The 24,051-nt window shown below is 40.9% G+C and overlaps 1 long non-coding RNA gene across 1 annotated transcript in view; it reads left to right on the forward strand.

Annotated features, from left to right (window-relative positions):
* LOC113601322 (uncharacterized) overlaps positions 1-24,051 on the forward strand; it is a 56,919-nt gene that overhangs the window by 19,622 nt on the left and 13,246 nt on the right. Inside the window, exons 3-5 of the long non-coding RNA XR_003422512.2 lie at positions 15,306-15,489; positions 16,073-16,136; positions 18,479-23,807. This is a non-coding gene — a long non-coding RNA (uncharacterized LOC113601322). The remainder of the gene's footprint in view (positions 1-15,305; positions 15,490-16,072; positions 16,137-18,478; positions 23,808-24,051) is intronic.

Genomic DNA, 24,051 nt, shown 5'->3' on the forward strand with positions numbered 1-24,051 from the left:
AAGCAATTATATCTGAGATGTATTTATTCTATGTGTCCACTTGATTGGGGCACAGAGTGCCCAGATATTTATTTGGTCAGTCACTATTCTGTGTGTGTCTGTGAGGGTATTTTCGGATGAGATTAACATTGTTTAAATTTTTGTTAAGTTTATTTGTTTATTTTGAGAGAGAGAGAGAGAGCACATGAGCAAGGGAGGGGCAGAGAGAGAGAGAGGGAGAGAGAGAGAATCCCAAGAAGGCTCCACACTGCCAGCACAGAGCCTGATGTGGGGCTCAGACCCACGAACTGTGAGATCGTGAACTGAGCCAAAGTCAAGAGCCAAGTCAAGACCGGATGTTTAACCTGCTGAGCCACCCAGGCGCCCCTGGAGAGGACTAACATTTAAATCAGCAGACGAAATAGAGCAAATTGTCCTTCCTGTGGTAGGTGAGCTTCATTCCATCAGTTGGAGGCCTGAATAGAATAAATAGGCTGATTCTCACTAGGTAAGAAGCAATTCTTCCTGCCTCACTGCCTTCAAACTGGGACATGTTGTTGTTGTTATTCTTGTTGCTCTTGTTGTTTTTCCCACCTTTGGACTTGAATTGAAATGTCAGCTCTTCCTAGGTCCCAACCCTGCTGGCCTTCAGACAAGAACTACGCCATTGGCTTTTTTGGGTTGCCAAGTCACTCTTGGGACTTGTCAGCGTCTATAACCATGTGAGTCAATTCCTTACAATAAATCTCTTTACATTAATCAGGAGAACCCTGATGAATACAATATCTTATTTAATTATGTAAATGTTCAGGCACAATGAAATTACCAGGTAAAAGAGTGTTATCTGATGCTTTGAAGCAATAGCTACAAATGCAGACAAGTCGCATAGATATGATTCCAAACAAAAGGAATGCAAAGTTCTCTCCCTTTATAGTAATCTTATTTTTTGAAAATTCAGAAAACATTATGTATATTAAAATGGTGGTTTGTGTTCACTTGAATAACAACGTAAGGTCCTTGCCTCAAATAATTCTAAATTCACAAACTGTGTGTGAGATCATGACCTGAGCGGATGTCAGATACCTAACCGACTGAGCCACCCAGGTGCTCCCGTTTATTCTAGTTTAATAACTATAACCATTTAGGAAATCTCTCTGCCATAAGCAAGGGCCAAGCAGCTTGTAAGCAGACATACCGAGGTCTTTTTTTCTCGGCTAATGCCTACTCAGAGAACTATGTAATTAGAATTACGCTTTGGTGAAGAGCCATTGTTTTGTATTTTTATTTGTGTGTGTAGAAGGGAAAGAATCTCCGACTCACTGGGGAGGGCACATTGTCCCAACCGTGGGGAAGAAAATAAAACTCTGACTTTTTTTTTTTTTAATTTTTGAAAATTAATTCGCTCATTTTTGAGAGAGACAGAGCATGAGCAGGGGAGGGGCAGAGAGAGAGGGAGACACAGAATCTGAAGCAGGATCATGAAGGCTCTGAGCTGTCAGCACAGAGTATGATGCAGGGCCTGAACTTACAAACCACGAGATCATGACCTGAGCTGAAGTCGGAGGCTTAACTGACTGAGCCACCCAGATGCCTCAAAACTCTGGCTTTTAAAAGCTGGCCATAACTGAAGCAAAAGGCAGCTGGCATTGTCAACGGAAGAGCACCCGGCGTCCCTGTGGTGTAACCATAGCTGCCATCGCTGGGGCATCCTAGCAGGAAACACGTGTGAAAATGATCACCTTTCTTAGGAATTTGTAGGTATAAAAATCAACTCACCGTACTCGTAAACTAGTAGAAATGCAGGATAGGCTCATTCAAAATTGGGGCGATCGTGCAGCATCATTTGGAACAGAGAAACTTTTAAACTGGCAAAGGGACACACATGCAGTGCTGAGGCCACTGTTCTCTTTGAGTTTGGGAACTAATAGATTTTTCCTCCATGGTTCATTTCCTGCTTATCTGTATATTGCAGCACATACCTCCCCCTATCAAAACGTGGCTTCAAAACCAACACCTGCAGGGGGCGTTTTGCAATCAAAGCTATAAGTACAAGGTGATGCTGAAAAGCAAATATATATTCTGGGGATCTTGATTTGCTTTCAATTTTCCATGCTTTGGTGCATGAATGATGTTGGGTTATTTAAAATCATTTCCAAGGAGTCTTTTAAAAATATTTAAGCTACGGAGTTCAAAGTGCATATACAATTTAATTCTGCTAAAATAAACCATAGCCATGTGAACTTGAAAAGATCTAGACTTTTATTTTGATGTTGATTATTTATTAAGAAGTCAAACAGTCATCTATTTAATCAAAGGGCATTTACTTCAAATTGCTTCCATCCATTGTCCTTACCATGAAAGACTGATTGTGCTTTGAACTAGGCTCCTTTTTTTTATGGGAGAGATAAAGAAAAATTCTTATAAAAGAACATGCACATCAAAGAATCAGCTCCCTAAAACATTTTCCTTTTATACATGTTGGCTACATGCCTACATCTGTTCATAAATTGATATGCAATCTTTTTTTGTGTACATTTGCCATTACTGAATGTTACCTCCTTCAAAGATGAAAATACCAATAGATTGGAAAGTAAACTTAAGATGAGAAATAGCATAGAAAAGTCTGTGGCTTGTGGCTATTTGTTGTCTTGTGTCTTTGCATTAGGTCTATCATAACCTTCTGTTTAATCTGAGATTGAGTCTTTAATAATTTATTAGCAAATAAAAATATGATGAGAAGTGGCCAAAACCAAGATATGAGAATGTACCAGAAATCTGGCATTGACTATAATATTTACTAAAAACACCTTATTTTCTGGCTAGGCCCAATTAGATCCCAGATCCTCATCTTAGGTAGCAGTTGAGATAAAAGAAAAAAATTGTCCACAAACGACATGAAGGAATGCAAAACAGAGGAATCTTGATTATTTTTTCCCCTTCCAAACAACCCAGGGGAAGGAGAATTTTGCAAATGGAGACTGAAATAAGAAATGGAGGAGGGGGTGGGAAAGCCTTGACGGAGGTTCCTCGTAACAGACAAGGGTCAGTGAACTTTAGGCACGAGAGCATCTAAAATTAAAAATCAAGTGTTTCATTTCCCTCTCTTGGAATTTTCCCCATCACCACCAAATCTTTCATATGTCAGATGCTTACAACACTGTGATAGTGCCACTTTGGGGAATGAAGTGAGATCTTCAGATTGGGGCCATCGATGCCAAGAGAGAATTAAGGTTGCCAGAAGTGGTAAGATCACTAAAGGAAACAGATCACTTAAGCAGGAGTAGGAATTCAAAACAAAAGGAGACATTTGTGCAAACAGTCAGGTCTGGGGATCCTCAGAAACACCAGCAGAGGACACATATAGAGGATGGAATTATATTTCTCATATCATCATTCAGTAGGACTGCTGAGGGTCACAGTTGACTGACAGTTTCCAGCCACCTCACCTAGAGCCACATGGCACTCGCACCCAAGCCACGCTTCCCAGGCTGCTCCCGTCCAATGACTAAGCCAGTGACCAAGCAAGGTATCCTAACTAAGCCAATGACTTGAGCTGGGCCATGCCTCCCTCCTGCGGGACTCCTTAAAGGCAGTCTTCCCTGGGGCCCTCCACCAGCCCCTCTGAGGCTTTCTCTGAACTACACTGTCGGCTGAGCCTCTTCCCACCCAATCCTTCCCTACCTCTCTCCTTCTGCAGGAGTTACCTGCACTGCAATCTGAAGGTTCTCCATACCTACCCCTGCTCCCTTCCCTTCCTCCCTCCTCCCCCCAGGAAACCTCTTGCTTGGCTAACACAACTTAGTGTGTACTTCTTGAAGGACCTAGACTAACATAGGTGGTACCAAGTGTTGGGTCTGGGAAAACGGACATTAAGACAGGGCTTGGGGGGTGCCTGGGTGGCTCAGTTGGTTAAGTGTCCAACTTTGACTCAGGTCATGATCTCACAGTTCATGGGCTCGAGCCCCGCGTTGGGCTCAGTGCTGATATCTCAGAGCCTGGAGCCTTCTTCAGATTCTGTGTCTCCCTTGCTCTCTGCCCCTCCCCCACTCATGATCTGTCTCTCTCTGTCTCAAAAATAAATAAAACATTAAAAAAAAAAGATGGGGCTTGGGACTGGCACCCTCACTGGCTAGCTGGCACAAAGGGCTCTATCCTGAATAGAATGTGGGGGCCGTGATAGAGTCTCTGGCACGAGGTGAGAGCCCAGTTGCTGAAGGTTTCCCCAATGGTGACCTTAGAAAATGTCCCATTAGAGAGAAATGCAGTGATTCTGACATGTGAAAGATATCAGGGAGTAATGCCTACAAGGAGTGGAATTGCCTTATTTTTAACAAGCCATATTGATGTCCTTTGATGGGATAATGAGAAATTGAGGGCAGTTAACAAACCATTAAAGGCTAAGTGTGTGAGCCAGAGGGCCCTGACAGCTTAAGAAAAGATCTTTATCTTCTAAAATGGAAGAGTTAAAAACAGCCCAGGAGTAGAAAGAAGCTATGACAGAATCACAGAGCTCCAGCGATGTTTAAATGCTCAGACCAGACAGGTCTTTCGTGCTAAGGTCAGGGCCTTGGCTGGGAACCCCTGGGACCCTGAACACTCAGGGCTTTCAGAGGTGGCTACCCTTCCCTAGTAGGGAGCTATCCCCCCTCCTGCCTGTGATTGCTAGTGCAGAGACATTTCCCCTGCGAGGAAACAGGTGCTCCCGCTCAGGAGCTACTCCTGCCTCCTCTCCTGGCTACCAGAGTGATGAGCAGGGCTAAATAAATCTTCACGTGACCTGGACAGGGATGTACAGGGCCTGATAAGAGAAAGGAGGAAATTACACCCTAAAAGAATTATAAGAATTCACCAGCATGTACCATTAAGAATGAGTGGATTACCCCTTGAATTAGATCGAGAGGGTGCTTGATCAAGAGGGTTGGAACAAAAGAATGGTTAAGTGAGAATTCATTGATTTGGGGGGCTCTGGTGAGGCCGCAGAGGATCAGGTAAACTCACGGTTAGGGTGGCTCTTAGAAGACTAGAGATGGCTGATGCCGGGTCAAGTGGAGAGGCCAGAGTTATTCTGGCCAGCAGAAAAGGGGAGCAAAACAGGAGGAAGAAGCTGCTGGAAGGGAGCGTGCCGGCGTGGATGTGTCGTGGAAGGCCAAAAGGTTTCGAGTTTGAGCGCGGCATCTTCACATCTATCTAATCTATCTACTCGCACCAAGACCACACTTCTCCGGGTCACTCCCGGGCTGGAACTCAGCGTGGGTACCTGAGCTGAACCCGCCCAGCATGAGGCTCCTCTACCACACAGAGCCCAGACTTTCTCAGAACTGCACTGCGATTTAGGGTCCCCTAGCCAATCCTTCCTTTTCTGCTCTCATTTCATAGATCCCTGCACTATGGACTGAAGTCCTGCACTATGGACTGAAGTCTCTCCCTACCATTTCTTTATTTTATTTTATTTATTTATTTTGAGGAACAGTGAGAGTGAGCACAGGGGAGGGGCAGAGAGAGAGAGAGAGAGAGAAAAGGAAGGGGACTCCAGGCTGTTAGCACAGAGCCTGACTCGGGGCTGGGGCTGGAACTCATGAACTGTGAGATCATGACCTGAGCCAGAATCAAGAGTCAGACTCTTAACCAACTGAGCCACCCAGGTGCCTCTCTCCCTACCCATTTCTGCTGCCTTCTCCACGTTCACAAGCATTTCCACCACCAAATCTCTTGTGTGTCTAATCTCACTTCGGACTGCTTCTTAGAGGACGTGAACTGCCGAAGAGCACAACTCAGCTACATGTGACACGTTTTACTAGCGCCTTTATTTCCCGAGCATGCACCACACCTCCCTGTCTCCTTGTGTGTCCAGCAGTTTTTGTTGAAATCTGGACATTTCATATAATATATTAGTGCAACTCTGGATTCTCATTTTTCCGCTCATGAAGATTGTTGTTGTTACGGTTTTGCTTATTTCTTTGTTTCGTGCTTTCCCGGGCAAGATCTGTGAAATCGGTCTCCTCTCTGGTCTGTGAATGCTGATGTCTCTGCTTCATGGGTTTTTTGTTTGTTTGTTTTGTTTTTAAAAATCTTCTGGTTTTTATTTTTAACCTTGCTTCTGTGAAGTCACCCCTGTGTCTGCATTGCTTTGGTTAGACAGAGGGTGGATCGAGGTCGTACTCAACCACTTCAAGCCCGTAAGGCTTCTGTTCTCTGCCGATAAATGTATATGAGAGTACAGGGGGCGACATTCAAAGCTCATGCCATGTTCAAGTATGCCCAGGCTTCTGCCCTTTGCTGGGCCCTTTTATGTTCAGCTTCAGTGTGAGCGAGGCATTGTAACTGGTTTGGGTTTTCTCCATTAGAAGCGGCACGCGCGCGCGCGCACACACACACACACACACACACACACACACACACACAACCACACAAGAAATATGCCTTCTCCCACAATGACTACAAACTCAGGCTGGCAGAGTTGTGAGCCTTTCCTACTCAACTAGGGCTGTGTTGTCACTCTTACCAATAACACTGCTGGGTGCAGGCTTTTCCCACCACACCGCATTGAGGAAGCCCCTTCCCCCAGTCGGGGAGAAGCTGCTGGTCCTTAGGACCTGCCCTGCCCTGGAAAGCCTCCTTGTCCACCGAGCTGGAGGAGGGATGGGGGCGGCCAAGTCCAGAGAGCACCACAGATTCCCATGTTCCTACTTGGGAAGTTAAGCAGATTTTCAAATATAAATGCTCTCGGATTGTTGCGTGCTTTTGTTCATTTTCAGACTGTTAAAAGGTGATTTTTTTTGTTTGCTTTTTTTTCCAGCTTTATAGTTGCTTTTCAGGTAGAAGATTTGCCAGTCTCCTCACTTGGCTATAACTGGGAATTTCATCTCTAAAACAGTATATATATATATATATATATACACATATATATATATATATATATATATATATATATATATTTGAGAGAGAGAGAGTGTGAGTGGGGGAGGTGCAGAGAGAGAGAGAGAGAGGAGGACAGAGGATCTGATGATGCTGGCTCTGCATGGACAACACAGAGCTGGATGAAGGGCTCAATCTCACAAACTGCAAGATCATGACCTGAGCTGAAGTCAGATGCTCAACTGACTGAGCCACCCAGGCACCCCTACAGCTTTTTTTCTAAAGTTTTTATTTAAATTCCAGTTAGTTAACATACAATGTAATATTAGTTTCAAGGGTAGGATTTAGTGACTCATCATTTCCATACGACACCCGGTGCTCATCACAAGTGAACTCCTTAATCCCCACCACCTATTTAACCCATCCCTCCACCCCTTCTCTCCTCTGGTAACCATCAGTTTGTTCTCTACAGGTAAGAGTTGGTTTCTTGGCTTGCCTCTCTTTCTCTTTTTCCCCCTATGCTTGTTTTGTTTCTTAAATTCCACATATGAATGAAATCATATGGTATTTGCCTTTCTCTGACTTATTTCACTTAGCATGATACTCTTTAGCCCCATCCATGTTGTTGCAAATGGCAATACTTCATTCTTTTTTATGGCTGAGTAATAATCCATTATATATATATATATATATATATATATATATATATATATATATATACACACCATATCTTCATTATCCATTCATCAGTCGGTGGACATTTGGGCTCTCTCCATAATTTGACTACTGTATATAGCGCTGCTATAAACATTGAGGTGCATGTATCCCTTTGAATCAGTATTTTTACAAATTAGTAATTCTACAAATTTGAAGGGGCACATGCAGCCTGGTGTTTATAACAGCATTATCAACGAAAGTCAAGTTATGGAAAGAGCCCAAATATCTACAATAGCTTCTTAGTTCTTATTTCTGACTCTAGCCTTTCTCCCCTCCAACTCCACACTGAAGAGTATGTGATCATGCTAACATATAAATATGATTGTATCTCTCTCATAATTTAAATCCTTTCATGGCTTTCCATTTTCCTTGGATTAAGCTCCTTATAAGACGCATAATCTGGGTTCTGCTTGCTTTTCTAGCTTTCCTTTTACTACTTCTCCCAATAAGCCTTTGTTCTCATTGGACTAGACATTGCTCATGCCACACTTTCATCTACCCATGGGACTCAACACATGTCTTTCTCCCTGCAATACTCACAACCTACCTCAGACTCCTTCCTTCTCTGCCTCACCCCTCCCAGCCCCGGTTTTACTTTCCTGACTGTTGTTCACTCTTCAGATTTCAGTTTAGGTATCATTTCCTTCCAGGATCACCCTTACTACATTTGCTCCTCTCAACTCCAGCTTGGTGCCTTTGATCTGGGTTCCCATCACCTGTTACATCTTTCCGTATTCTAGACCTGATCACACTGTTGATGTCATTGCTGTTTAATTGTCTCTTCCACTAGAAGAGTGTAAAGTCCACAGGGGCAGAGACTAGGGCTGTGTGTTCATGGCTGTGGTCCTAGCACTGAGGCCAATGCCACTTCTACTGCAAAATACTTGTTGAATGAAAACAAATGACTAAAGGCCTGCTTAAATCAGGAATCAGCAACCTTTTTCTGTAAAGGGCCTGATAGGAAATATTTTAGGCTTCACGGACCAGAAAGTCTCTTTTGTGACCACTCACTCTGATTTCTTAGCAGCCATGGAAAATATAACAAATGGGCACGGATTGGTTCCAGTTCAACTTTATAGAACCTGGAGGCTGTCCCATGGGTTGTGCTTTACAAATCTCTGAATTAAGTGAATGAGTGATAGGTGGTTATGAAGTGAGTCAATGAATTAACTAAACTCTAATTTGTAGTTCTTTTGCAAATAATTAAAGCCCACCGTTTTCTCTACCTTTGGTCTAACCAAGAAAAATAAGGAATTAGCATTTCACACATAACAATTCCCCCTCAGGAAGAAAATTTATGTCGTTTTATATTTTAATACAGAACTGTCTCAGGGAGTGTTGGTTTCTTCTTTGTCTCTCTTCCCTTAATCTTTATTTTCTTATTTCTTCTTATTTCACGTAATCCAAGGCACAAGGTTAAGCAAAGAAATCAAGATGGTAATTAACATGGTTAAATGACAATTTACATAGTGTACTGAGCATAACTGTAGAGAACAGTGAAGAAATACGTAGGGGCACCTGGGTGTCTCAGCTGGTTGAGCATCTGATTTTGGCTCAGATTGTGATCCCAGGGTTGTGGGATCAAGCCCTGCATCAGACTCCATGCTGAGTGTGCAGCCTGTTTGAGTGTTCTCTCTCTCTCTCTCTCTCTCTCTCTCTCTCTCAAATTAAAAAAAAAATAAAGGGGGTGCCTGGTTGGCTGAGTTGGTTGAGGGACTGACCCTTGATTTCGGATGGAGCCCTGTGTCAGGCTTTTTGCTGGATGTGGAGCCTGCTTAAGATTCTGTCTCCTTCTCCCTCATCCCCTCCCCATCTTGTGTGCTCTCTGTCTGTCTCTCTTTCCCTCTCTCTCAAAAGAATGCAAATTAGGAATATCATTGAAAAATGACAATTTGATGTTTTGAAGTTTTGTCTGTTTGGCATTATACCTTTCTTCCCTTTATCTACTTAATAATACCATGCTTTACATCATACACTTACTTTTTTAGCAGTGTAGTCAATTAATTAAATAAGAATTGGTCCATTAATAGATTTTACTTGTTCTTTAAGAATCACTGTGTTCTGGGGGCACCTGGGTGGCTCAGTCAGTTAAGCATCTGACTGTTGGTCTCAGCTCAGGTTATGATCTCACAGTTTGTGGGTTTGTATGTTGAGTCAGGCTCTGCACTGGCAGTGTGGAGCCTGCTTGGGATTCTCTCTCCCTCTCTTTCTGCCTCTCCCATGCGCAGGTGCACTCTCTCTCTCTCACAATGAATAAATAAACTTAAAAACAACAACAACAAAAAGAATCACTGTGTTCTGTTTTATGACTTTACATGTATAATTATGAAGAAAACCTACTTTAATTAGGAAATATTTTTAAAATTATTAGCAATTACATTATTATTACTAGCAATAATATTACATTATTACTAGCAATATACATTATTATTGTGGATACAATTCATTATATGCCTTATAAAACTGGATTTGTATTTCCATTTTTTGATCAGGTATTGGGGCATTTGCCCTAAATGTGTATGTGTATATATATATATATATATATATATATATATATATATATATGATAATAGAATACTAGAATTAATCAGTAACATCTGAATACACAATGGTTTGTGAACTTTAAAAATTAGCACTCTCTGAATTCACTTCCAGGAGGATGTGTCTTTATCACTTAAGAAATAAGACATCTTATTCAAGATTTTTATTAGAATTTTTTTATGAAAGAAAAATTGTTCTCAACTACTTCTTAAAATTTCTCAAAGTATTCACTCGTAGCCTTTTCCACTAACAAAGCATACCATGAGAATTCATATAACAGAGATTTCTTTATTGATATAGAGAAAAACCTGATGTTATATTTCTGAAGTCACCTTCTACTCTTAGGGAATTTTGAGGAAAAAGATTCCAGGGAACAAGCAGAAATGACCTGGATCATCTTGCCTCTAGCAATCATGGGAAAAAGCCAGCCATCTTACATATTTACATCAGGTAGTTCAAGATCAACAGATTCACAATAGGTGGCTGAATTGATAATTTGTTTTATCTTAGTGGTTCATTTAATTGTAATCATTAACGCTTAGTGAAAGACTGTTCTAAAAACTCAGCAATTAGTCCTGGGAAATTGCATAAACAAAAAGCTATTTATCTCAGCATGAAATTCAATAAATACCACATTAAGCATAAGAGTTTCCAATTAAAAGAGGAACCACATGTCTATACCTTCACACAATGATCTCTGAGAACCAAGTGGAATTGCGTCTGTGTAAACTCAGGAACATATAATGCATTGCAAGCAGACTCCTTCTTCTAAGTGAGTTTGCACACATTGAGATAATGTTCCTTATCTCACAATGGCATTTCTGAAATCTCTATTTTAGTAGATGTCACTAAAAAAAAGAGGTGGGGAGTCAATGGTCAAATGCGTTGGGATATTTTGTATTAAACATTATACAGCAGTTGGCTTTATTTCCTACGGGACTTCTCTGATCTTTGAGTATGCTAAAATGTACATTCGACTGGGAGAGGTGCATGGTATATATTTTGCGAACTTATAACTGTGGAGCTCCATTTTCCTCTAAATATCTATTAGTGTGATGAGGAATCATTCCTTTTAAAAATGACGTTGGAAGTCCCTTTTATAACGTGACTTTTTAAATGAACTAGTTATAACCACTTATATGTTCTATTTTCTTACTTTTTGTAGCACCTTTAAAAAGTAATTTCGAACTTAAAGTTGTAAAAATAGTACAAAGAAATTTTATTTGCCCTTTACCCAGATTTCTTAGTTTGCCACATTGTTTTTTTATTCTTTCTGTTTCTCTCTCTCTCTTCTTTTCTTCACCCTGATCTTCATCTATGTAGCTAACTACTTAACCTACCTACCCACTTATCAACTGTTTTCTCATGAAGCATTTGAGTGTAGTATTTCTTACCCCAGTGCCCAGCACAGTGTCTGAAACATCAGAGAGAATCATGAAATGATTGATGATTAGTGAATGATGCCTTTCAGAATTTTACCTAAACAAAGCTCAGTTATAAAAGGCCATCTTGGAATACCATTTAAATGTGAAGTCTTGGGGCACCTGGGTGGCTCAGTCGGTTAAGCATCTGACTTTGGCTTAGGTCACGATCTTGTGGTTTGTGAGTTTGAGCCCCGTGTCAGGCTCTGTGCTGACAGCTGAGAGCCTGGAGCTGCTTCGGATTCTGTGTTTCCCTCTTTCTCTCTGCCCCTTCTCCACTCACACTTTGTCTCTCTCTCAAAAAATAAATAGACATAAAAAAATTGAAATGTGAAGTCTTTATCTATTATGAAAAGCCAGTGAATCAATTTTAGAAGTCAGAAAGATCATCTTACTATTTCTTTTTTTTTTTTAACGCTGATCTATTTTGAGAGAGAGTGTGTGCACACGCTCACACAGGGGTGGGGGAGGGGCAGAGAGAGAATCACAAGCAGACTCTGTGCTGTCAGCGCAGAACTGGACTTGGGGCTCAATCTTATAAAATGTGAGATCACGACCTGAACTGAGATCATGACCTGAGCCAAAATCAGGAGTTGGACGCTTACCTGACTGAGGCACCCAGGCGTCCATCATCTTACTATTTCTTCACAATTGCAGCATTTGACAGTTTCCTAACCAAGAATAAGAACAAACGCCTGACTATGTTTTCTTTTTCTGAATTATGAATGAGCTCCTGTGATGAACGAAAGCCAGATACCTTGCCTTCTATTCCAGTCCAGGACAGATATGTCCAGCCCTGTGGTTTCAAGGCAGCTGGTACACTTACTTAATGACTAAATTAAACCTACACAATCCACTGAGAGACACTGACTTCTGTTAGCTGGGTGTTTTCTGTGATTCTTTCCTCTCTGTAGAACTCTCTCAACTTTCTCTTTCAGTTTTATTTCTCCATCCAGAATAAATTTTCTCTAGTATTAGTATATTTAAAGCTCAGAGAGACTTGCTTATTGGTACCAAGAAAAGCCCCCTGTAACATGGTTACAATTGGGACTTAAAACAAACCTCTTTCTAATCAGTCTGGAGAACAACAAGAATGGTGAGTGTGCAAAGTAGAGGTTAATAGAAAAATAAAACGTGATTTTTAAATTAAATTAAATTACATTTTCTTTTAGTTTTTTTTAGAGAGAGAGAGCACAAGCAGGGGAGAGGGGCAGAGAAAGAGAGAGAGAGAGAGAGAGAGAGAGAGAGAGAGAGAGAGAGAGAGAGAATCTTAAGCAGGCTCCACACTCCGAATAGAGCCTGACCCAGGGCTTGATCCCACAACCCAGGGCTTAATCCCATGACCCTGGGATCATGACCTGAGACAAAATCAAGAGTCACACACTCAACCAACTGAGCCCCCCAGGCACCCCTAAAATGTGATTTATTTCATTTTAACAATGCTAAATGCTTCTATTTATATGAGGGGCCTAAAGTAGTCAAATTCATTGACACAAAAAATGTTGAGGGGAAGAGGAAATTAGGTGTAATTATTTAATGGGTAGAGTTTCTGTTTGGAAAGAAGAAAAAGTTCTGGAGATGGACAGTGGTAATGACTGCACATAAATGGGATTGTGCTTAATGCCAATGAACTGTACCCTTAAAATGGTTAAAATGGTAAAATTTTATGTAAATTTTAACACAAGTTTTTAAAAAGAAAACTAAATGAGGGGCGCCTGGGTGGCTCGGTTGGTTAAGCCCCGACCTTGGCTCAGGGCATGATCTCACAGTGTGTGAGTTCGAGCCCCATGTCGGGCTTTGTGCTAACAGCTCAGAGCCTGGAGTCTGCTTTAGATTCTGTGTTTCCCTCTCTCTCTGCCCTTCCCTCTCTCATGCTCTGTCTCTGTCTCTGTCTTTCTCTCTCTCAAAAATAAATAAACAATAGGGGCGCCTGGGTGGCACAGTCGGTTAAGCGTCCGACTTCAGCCAGGTCACGATCTCGCGGTCCGTGAGTTCGAGCCCTGCGTCAGGCTCTGGGCTGATGGCTCAGAGCCTGGAGCCTGTTTCCGATTCTGTGTCTCCCTCTCTCTCTGTCCCTCCCCCGTTCATGCTCTGTCTCTCTCTGTCCCAAAAATAAAATAAAAAAAAAAAGTTGAAAAAAAAATAAATAAACAATAAACAATAAAAATAAATGCTACTGAAAATAATAATTTTTTGCCTATAGTTATATAAACATCCTTCTGGTTTTTGAATCCATGCAATTAATGTTATCTTTTGCTTACATAAAATCAAATTTTACAACATTTATGTTTTTCTTTCATACAGTATATTTACTTGGTAATTTTTCTGCTTCCAAAAGAGATTTGATGGAGGCTGTGGGAGGTGAGCATCACTGGGACCTTTCAAGTGTGTGGTGACTGGCTCATACATGGGAAAAACAAACCAGCCTGGGAAGACTAGAAAGGCCGAGATTGGGAGGTGGATGAGACTCTCACCAAGAGCTAGACGAGGAAGGTATTTCCCCTGGAGTAGGTATGAGAAAAGACCTGGAGTCACATAAAATGAGGGACTCCAACAGCAGCAGTTCCTGTGTGGAGTGAACATGATTTGTAATTGCTTTGAGATAATGAACTCTTTCCTCATTTAGATTTTCATTTTAAAAGCTTCTTTATGGGGCGCCGGGGTGGCTCAGTCAGTTAAGTGCCCGACTCTTGACGTTGGCTCAGGTCATGGCTCATGAGTCTGAGCCCCCTGTCGGGTTCTGTGCTGACCGTGCGGAGCCTGCTTGGGATTCTCTCTCTCCCTCTCTGTCTACCCCTCGCCGTCTCTCTCTCCCTCTCTTTCTCTCTCTCTCTCTCTCTCTCAAAATAAGTAAATATTTTTAAAAAATAAATCTTCTTTGTGATGTGAGTTTTTAATTTGTCTTTTGTTTATGTTCCTTTCCTCTTTTCCACTTAGATCTAATATCTGTGCACAGGTCCAGTATCAGTACTTGTCTGATGATTGCTTATCTTGGAGGAGTGCTAATTTCCTACTAGAGAATATTGTGGGGAAGAAGGAGGAGGCCCAAGATGGGCAGTCCAAAGCTCTTTTAGGTTTATCACAAATGCCATCTTATCTGTTTGTTTGTTTCTTTTGCCCTGGGAAATGTCTCTCTCAGTTTTTGGTGTTCAAGGGCAAAGACCTCTGGCCAAAGTTTTTTGTGTATGATCTGCCCATTGTCACCTTCCCTCTTTCTCTTACCCAATTTCACAACATCTAACCCCATAGACTGAAAATTAGAATTTAGACACATGGAAATACAATATGAGTACATCTTCTTCAGCTGCAGCCACTTTCTCTGTTATTCTCACTCTGTGCAAAGGATCAAGATGTGTCTTTCAGCACTGTGACACTAGATTTTATGAAAACCCTCAAGATTTTAGGGAAATCTATTTTTAGTTTGAGGTATACAGAGGTCTGGGTCAGTTCTAGTCTCCTTTCTAGTCTTAGGTCAACTTTATTTTTTTTTAATTAATTTATTTATTTTGATGGGGCGGGGGGTGTGGAGAGGAGCAGAGACAGATAGAGGGAGAGAGAGAATCCCAAGCAGGCTCTGAGCTGTCAGTGCGGAGCCCGATGCAGGGCTTGAACCCACGAACTGTGAGGTCATGACCTGAGCTGAAATCAAGAGTTGGACACTTAACTAAGCTACCCAGGCACCTGAGGCCAACTTTCATAGCATTTCACAGATAATGCAGTAGGCATGCAGGTTGTGGCTACCTCCTTATTGCATTGTCAACCAAGTTTTATCTCTTATCTTTTCATTTTTAGACAACATTCCAGGATAGCAAAAATTTAAGATGTTACCTGAAGGAATTTCTGGAGCCCTACTCTAAACCCAATCCTGAAGATGTCACAGAAGGGAGAAAGAAAATGGTGGATCTAAGAAAATATTGGAAAAACTGAAAAGTCCCTGGAGAGACAGAAGTTGACTCCGTTCTGAGTCCTAGCTGAAGTAAGAGCCTCGGAAGGGAAGAGGCGATGGAAGATAGCATGGGTATAGAAAGAGAGCATTGATTGGCTCTTGCCTTCTCCGTCTAAACTTGAGGCAGCAGATTAGAAGCCCAGATCAGTGAGATTAATGCAAGGGTGATCTTTGAGCTGAGGAGAGATGGGGAGGAATAAAATGAGTGCAAACAACTAAACAGGGCCTGGGCTTCCCCACCTTCCCTCCTTCTCTAGCACTGCACACTCCAAGGACAGCTGGTTACAACTGAGGGAGACAATTCTTGGAAAAGGGTGGCAAATGGAGAGGCCAGATTGCAAAGTTATTCATCCTTCTTTTATTATGCATTCCCTTTAAGACTGGAGACAAGACTAGACTTTCTCTATCATTGACCCCGTTCAACACAGCATTAGAGTTTTAGGGAAATAGGGCAATGAAATAAATGAGTTTAAAGGTTAGAAGGGAAGAAAAGAAAGTCATTATTTGAAAATGAAAAGATCAATCTACATTTTAAAAAGCTGAATAAACTGGGAAGCTGATTGAATAAGAGAGTGTAGATAGTATCCTTAGCTCATACTATTTCTTTATACAGGCAACAACCAACTAGAAAATGCATTAGAAATCCAGGCATCATCCAGAAGAGTATTAAAAAATCTGTAAGTAGATATTTATACATCATAAGTTTTTAAATTTTTTTCTTTGTCATTCCCTTTCTATTTTACAGTTGTCATATAATGTGGTTATAATGGTTAACAAAATAGGGTTCATAATTTCCTGTATATCAAACAGGATTATTATTGGACTAGAGGAGAAATGGACATCACCCAGAAATGAAAATAATCCAACAAAAATCCACAAAGCTTTTATGGAGAACTTTTAAAAATATTATTATAGGTCATAAAATAAAACCCAAATAGAAAACCATACGATGTTCACTGATGGACAAAATATTGTAATAATGTCAATTATCCCCAAATTGTTCTATAAATTCAATATGATTTTACTAAAAATCCAAGAGTATTTTTGATACTATCATCAAATCTATTCCAAAATGTATATGGAAAAATGAAAATCCACAGATAAAATTCTGTAGTGACCTATATTATAATGGGAAGCAGACCCTCACTGCTTTCACACTTAACCTATCTGAATAACCTATCCTTGATTCCCATTTTATTCCTTGAGGGTTTGCAACCACTTATGGTACCGATTACTATATAAACCAGCCTTCTTAGTTGCCAACAAGAAAATGCCTTCTAACTATTTTAAGCAGAAAGGGGTTTATTAAATGGTATGTGCAGTTTACAGAATCATTGGGAGGACTGATGGAACAGTCTAAGCTGGGCATCCACATCTGTCTGGAGCACCTCCTTCGGCTCAACACTCATACAGACTCTCTTTCCCATTCTCAAACTTTGAAGCAACAGCAAGCCCGTACTTAATGTAACTATCCTCACACAAGCAAGATGAACTCAACCTCCCTGGAAAATCTCAGCATTGTTAAAACAGCAAGGTGCTACCTTATTCCCATTAAATTATCAAAAATTAGAAGGACATCAAATATTAATGAGAATGTGAGGAGGCAAACTGTGTACCGTCGGTGGAAGAGGAAACTGGCCTGGCTATCCTGGAGAAGCAAGAGGGGTAGGGCCGAGGTACTTAGTAAAATTAGCTTGGCATATATAATTATGGAATCCTACTCCTGGATCCATACTTTAAGTTTTTAATTTTTTTATGTTTACTGACTTTTGAGAGAGAGGAAGAGAGAGAGTGAGAGGTGGGGGAACAGAGAAAGAGGGAGACACAGAATCTGAAGCAGGCTCCAGGCTCTGAGCTGTCAGCACAGAGCCCGATGTGGGGCTTGAACTCACGAACCGCGAGACCATGACCTGAGCCGACGTCAGATGCTTAACCAGCTGAGCCACCCAGTTGCCCCACTGGATCCATACTTTCGCAAAATTCTCGGGGTACCTGGGTGGCTCAGTTAAGTGTCCGCCTTCAGCTCAGGTCATGATCTTGCAGTTGGTGAGTTTGAGCCTGCATTGGGTTCTGCACTGACAGGGCAGAGCCTGCTAGGGATTCTCTCTCTCCCTCTCTCTCTGCTCCTCCCCTACTTGCACGCTCTCTCTCAAAATAAATAAACATACTTAAAAAATAGCAATAGTTAAAAAAAGAAAAAGAAAAACTCTCTTACAGATCCATGAAAGACTGTACAAGGATATTCATCAAGTGTTGCTTATTGTGGTGGAGATTGAGGCCATAGTGGAGAATGGTAAAGAGAAAATGATAAAGATAAAAGATAAAATGATAAAGAAATCAGTGACTGCACACCACGGACTACTACGCAGTGATAGAGACAAAGCATCTGATATGCATAGAGCCACAGAGGTAGATCTTAAAAGCAAAATGTTGTTTTTGTTGCAGAGTATCTATACCACAATACCATTATGTAAATTAACACACACAAAGTATATTTATAAGTGTCTATTCATCCATATGAACACATATCAAGCACATTGGAGAAGATGACCGCACTACAGAGAATGAAAGTGGAGAAAAATGATTTAAAAAGGATGGGCCTTGCATAGACGCGTAATGATGTGGGTTGAGGTTGATGCGATGAGGGTTTTTGTTTTTTTAATGGAGGAAATGTTCTGTGATGTATGACATCCCATTTTCCAGAGTTAATCATAATAATTAAAAATTCAAAAATTGCTCCAAAGGTGTGGACACACTTCCCTTTCAAACATCGCGCTGACTCGTTTACGTCTTCAGTCTTATTCATCCCCAAGCCCCTTATTTTCTTGATTCCATCTAAGTCTTGGCAAAGGAAGGGGTGAGGTTAGAACAATCTTTCAAAACTTTGAAAATGGTTCTAATTGCTCCACATTTAGGCAGAGTTACTGGTTGCTTAATAGCCATTTAGAACTCTTTTTTGGAAAGCAGACAGCCATTCCAGGCTATAAAGGTAGTTTCAACGAAATGTTCTTTTTGACAGAAGGAAGACATTGGAGAATTCGTATGCTATTTTAGCTGGCTCTGTGATTGCAATCACACAAATCACTCCATTCCAGAGAGATTTCACGAACAGGAGGTTTTTCCATTTCAGCCTTTCAAGGTAAAACATTATCTTTTCATTTTCTATATACTCCAGGGAATCAAGAAATTATGAAATGTAAGCCATAATTATAATAGCATTTCTAAGTCTTCCTTGATGGTCACAGTTAAGAAAAGGGAAGAGGAGAACTCTTTTGTTCCCAGTGACATTAAAATGCCCAGTCAGATAAAAATAATATTGAATTGGCTTTCCTTTGTTCAACTGTTGTAACCTACAATCTCACTGCCTATTTCACCCCAAAATGAGTTAGTGTTGCAGAGCAAGATAATGACTCTCCCATAAGCTTATGAATTGCTATAGAACTGGAACCGTTCGGTGCAAAGAACTGAAATGAAATCAGAAGGTGAGTTGACTATAGATTTGTCATACATTTGCCAGCTGTTCAATCTGGCCTTCTGTTCCTATCTTTGGTACTTTTATTTATGCACATGTAACACCATGAGGAAGCAGAGAGTATAAACGGCAACTATCTCTTGGGTCATTCAATTTTGGCTTTATATTTTCTACTACGCTTATGACTGCTGGTCACATTTCTATTCCATTTGGGTGGTCTAATTTAAATGCGGAGTATCATATGAGGGATGGCAAGAATGCAGGCTTCCTGAGGACTGATCTTTGCTAGAGCTAAGACCTAACGTGCATGGCTTCCCTTCACTGCTGAAGGAAGACAGTCCCTTAAGTGTAGAGCCATGTTTAGTAGTTGAAAATAGAATTCTTTTTAGAAATAAAGATTGTAAGATATGAGCCATTGGATATTAAAAATATCACTCAGGTTTGCCTGGGTGGCTCAGTCGGGTGAGTGTCTGACTCTTGATTTTAGCTTAGGTCATGATCTCCCAGTTGGCGACATTGAGGCCCGTGTCAGGCTCTGTGCTGACAGTGTGGAGCCTGCTTGGGATTCCCTCTTCTTCTCTCTCTCTCTCTCTCTCTCTCTCTCTCTCTCTGCCCCTCCTCTGCTCCCGCTTTCTCTCTCTTTGTCTCTAAATAAATAAATAAACATTAAAAAAATAAAAATAAAAATAACCCTCCATGTGATTAAAAAAAAAAGATAATCCAAAATGATTTCTTTTCCAGGATCATTTCTTCATTAATGTGTGAATACTGTAAGAGAACAGGTGCAGTAAGTTGAAATTCACAGTTGAACTGTAACCTATGAAACCTTTCTGAACATTCCCTCATTGAAAGCTCTTTTCCTCTTCATTGCTTTTCCTGCTTTCTATTTCTACATGGCCATGAGCAGCTGAAATCGCTGGCAGATCTGGACAGTATTTACTAAAAACATGTTGGTACCCAGATTCTACTGTTATTAACTAAACATGAAGCTGGAAACAAATGGGAGATGCTGGAGATATGAGTTAAGTCCCAGTCTCACGGAAAATGGCACCAGACTCTTTCACCCATAGTCTGCTTGTTTCAGGAAGATAAAACCCAATATCAACACTGTGTGGGTGATAATCTTCTGCTTTTTCTCTTTCAGACAGCAAACAGCATTCGCTCTTCAAATCCCTAAATATTTTTGCGTTCACATTTTCCAAATACTTAAGGCTGCTATTCTGAGATAGTGGGAACCAGCCCAATCTGTCATCTTATCTCTCTTAAATAATGAAACCCAGATTGCCACAATCAGCTAAAACGGAATCCAGAGGTTGCCATCTGAGAATGTGGGATGTTGCTAATGGGTAAAGTACAACTTCCATAGCCAAGGCTTCAAAGTCACAGCAGATGTGTTAATGAACTTGGAAATCTGAGATAATTGTAAATATACAGGAATACACATAAGCCAAGAGGTTGAGGAGTCCTGTAACATTAGGGATACTCTATTTGAATTATCTTACTTTCCTGAAGTGAAAGAAAATAAAAAATAATTGAAGGGAGTCCTCTTTAGACTCATCACACTTTTCAAAGTCAAGTTGATTTTACTTGCATTGATTTAAAAAACATTTTTTTTTAACATTTATTTATTTTTGAGACAGAGAGAGACAGAGCACGAATGGGGGAGGGTCAGAGAGAGAGGGAGACACAGAATCTGAAACAGGCTCCAGGCTCTGAGCCATCAGCCCAGAGCCCGACGCGGGGCTGGAACTCACGGACCATGAGATCATGACCTAAGCCGAAGTCGGACGCTCAACCGACTGAGCCACCCAGGCGCCCCTTACTTGCATTGATTTTAAGCGTCCATCATTTCATTTCTAGTACTAATGTGAATGAGGTTAAAATGCAAGAAATTACAAGTCTTGTGTCCCTCGGCAATATTCCACCATTTGACAGAGATATACGTAGGTAGGCATAACAAATTTCTGGATGCCTATGTCCATATTGTCACTTTTGTATAATTTTAGTTTTGTATTAATTGTATTTTCTAACTTTCCTTCAATAAGCATGTATTTAGGTTTTATATTGTAGATTTTATAAATATAGTTTTATTTGTGTATTTATTCGTATTGAATAATAAGAAAGTTTAAAACATATTTAAGAGGATCAAATGAAAAATAGGAAGCCAACCATTATCATTTAAGACTCAGTCTGTAAAATTCTAATGCAAGGACACCACACACACACACACACACACACACACACAGGCTGCATCTGAAGCCAAGAGAAACACATGATCTAATTTATTCCTGTGGGAGAGTATTATGATTAAGACAATGTTTAGGGAAACACATGATTTCTGTTCTCGTATGTATAGTGAAGGGGTGAAGGGTCAGGAGCGCCCCCAATGGCTTATGGTTCTAAAGGAAAGGAACATAGTCAGTGTGCCCTGCAAGCTTGTGACGGCAGGAAACATGTCAGCCATCTTCACTAATGTATTTCCAGAGCTTAGCACAATGCCTGTTTATTCGCTGGCAGTATGGAGTTAATCATACCTACCTTTCAGTTGTTAGGAGGATTAAATGAACACAGGATTGAGATAATATAGTATTTGACTGGTCTGGTTGTCTATTGTGTAACAAACAACCCAAGGTGTTGTGGCCGGAAATAACCACAATTATTATTTTGCCCTGTCGTTTAGGCGGGGCGCAGTGGAAATAGCTTGCTCCTGCTTCATTCAGGCTTCAGGTGGGGCGGTTTGAAAACAAGGCCTGTAATCACCTGCAGGCTCAAGGCTTGCTCACTCTTAGCTCTGGTGGTGATGCTGCCGTCAGTTGAGTCTGACTGGGGGGCCGTCAAGCGAGAGCACTTACATGTGACCTCCCCTTGTGGCCTGAGCTTCCTCACAATGTCATCCTTGGGTTGGAAGAGTGAATGTCCCAAGACTGAGAGCCAGAGAGAACTCCTGTGATCTTACCTTGGAAGTTTGCAGTGTTACCTCTGCCGTGTTGTCTTTGTTTAGGCGACATTCACAGTGGTCACCTCAACTTCAAGAGGAAGGAAAGTAGACTCTACTGCTTGATGAAAAGTGGTGTGCAGGACCAGGAATATGGCTGTGGCCTTTTATTTGAAAATACTATTAACATCCTGACGCACAATGGGATACTGAAAATTTGACATAATTTTTATGTTAAGATGAGATGTTGGCTAGGTGTGATTAATCACTCTATTTCTGGTTAGGCAAACTTTCCTCAAATATGTCACTTTTTAATGACGGTGTAGCCTTTTATTTATTTATTTTAACGTTTATTTATTTTTGAGAGAGAGAGAGCCAGCAGGGGAGGGAGACATACAGAATCTGAAGCAGGCTCAGCACAGAGCCCCATGCAGGGCTTGAACTCACGAACCACAAGATCCTGACCTGAGTCAAAGTTGGATGCTTAACTGACTGAGCCAGCCGACAATGTGGCTTTTTATAGCAAGAAATTAGATTTTTCTGGTGTGAGAAGGTCCTGGATTCCTGGTGAGTAATCTGAATTTCCAGTAGAGATTTGAGAGTTAGATCATAATCACGCCCTTTCATTCTGGAAAATTTATTTGAAATGAGAATGAAAATGAGCAAAATTACGGATGCATTTTCAAGCAAAGGCAAAAATAAGATTACTTCAGTACATGGGTACATTTTGCTCAAGTGTGACAATGGGCAAGGGGTTGGGGGGTAGCTCTATGGAAGCAGAGAGTGAGAACAAGTGGTATGGTTACTGTAACTACACAAGTCTTCCTGGGAACAGATTTTTAAATCCTATTTTGTGTTCACATTGGACTTCTGGACTTCTGAGCAGAATAAAGTAAAATTCCCTCCAGTGTTGAGGTAAAGGAGAGGTCTCTGCCTCCACTATTTGGACAGCTGGAACCCCCTCTCTTTAACCTCCTGGAACAGACAGGGTGCCGGCTTCCAGGCCCTGGGAGTATTGCATTTCCTCCTGCTCCACGACTGAGAAAGGTGTGAGGAAAGCCTTTGTTTTAGTCCTTTAGAAGCTAGAATGACCACAAGCGAAGAGTTGTTGGATTCAGAGACCACACAAATGAAATAACCTGGGCATTAAAAAAATCATCTGTGTTTCTGAAGTGGGAAAAAAATGCTTCAGGTCTCTGTTTAATTGGTAAGTTCGGACATGTTTCAAGACGTGCATTCATTTACTCATTCATTTAATAAGTATTTATTGAAAGCCAACTATATGCTGGGTACCAAGCTGGATGCTCAAAATAATAAGATAAGCAAAAGGAACAAGGTTCTTGCCCTCGCAGGTCTTATGGCTAGGAGAGACCAAATATGGGAATTTTGTTAGTTCTGAGGTTTAGAGTAGCCACAGTATAGCACAGGCTGGGATAGGAGCTGGGAAGAATTAAAGTCAATGGGTCAGTTATACTATGCCACCATGCATGATAGTTTCCCTGGGGACTCATAGCCTCAAAGGAGACCAGAAAACAGAGGTGAAGTTTCATGTCCATGGGGCCTGTGCCCAGAGACTGGCAGAGACTAGAATCTGAACCTGTAATAGAATCCCCATTTCAGGACCTAGAATGGGTAGATGTGACCGCTTTCCAGAAGGAGGCAGAACACTACAGCTACTTGTAGTTGGTGATTAAGATACAGGCAGATATTGGCCTACAGCAGAGGCAACATACTCTTTTTTTTTTTTTTGAGCCACAATTATTTATTCCTAGAAATGGACTCTGAGGAAATAATCATGGGCGAGTGCAAAGATTTATTTACAAGGGTGCTTAATACAGATCTCTTTATAAGTAGGAAAAAGGAGGAAGAAGAAGAGGAAGAAGAGTTGAAGGAGAAGGAAGAAAAGGAAAAAAATGGGAAGATATTGAGCACCCCTATGAGGTAAATAAATGTGATACTTGTTACTGCACAATATTATACAATCCTAAAATAATGGTTACTAAAGACTATGAGAGGTCTTTTTTGTTGTTTAAATTATACCTATGAGGGATACACAACAAAATGTTAGCAATAAGTTTAACTGGCTATTAAGATTCCAGGTTATTTTATTTTATTCTATTTTTTTTTAATTCGGATTCAAGTTAGTTAACATATAATGTAGTATTGGTTTCAGGAGTAGAATTTA

Source organism: Acinonyx jubatus, chromosome B3, assembly GCF_027475565.1.
Source record: "Acinonyx jubatus isolate Ajub_Pintada_27869175 chromosome B3, VMU_Ajub_asm_v1.0, whole genome shotgun sequence".
In the NCBI taxonomy this organism is placed as follows: domain Eukaryota; kingdom Metazoa; phylum Chordata; class Mammalia; order Carnivora; family Felidae; genus Acinonyx; species Acinonyx jubatus.